This window comes from Penaeus monodon, chromosome 22 (assembly GCF_015228065.2).
Source record: "Penaeus monodon isolate SGIC_2016 chromosome 22, NSTDA_Pmon_1, whole genome shotgun sequence".
NCBI classification, from domain to species: domain Eukaryota; kingdom Metazoa; phylum Arthropoda; class Malacostraca; order Decapoda; family Penaeidae; genus Penaeus; species Penaeus monodon.
In genome coordinates, this window is record NC_051407.1 from 5,862,492 (window position 1) to 5,862,719 (window position 228).

Sequence of the window (228 nt, forward strand, 5' to 3'; positions counted from 1 at the left end):
AAATATCACACACACAGACGTAACCACATGAGTAACAAATTTCGTCCGTCACCGCAGAGAAATGAAGACAGAAACGTGTAATAAAGATACACGAGAGAGCAAGCATTCTTGGAGACTCAAGCACCACCGCTCGCCTGAAGGTCAAGGTTTAGATTTAATAAATAAGGTCAAATTTCAGGAGAAGACGTCGCTCGGGTGAAGATGATACGCTAAGCTACTGACAAAATG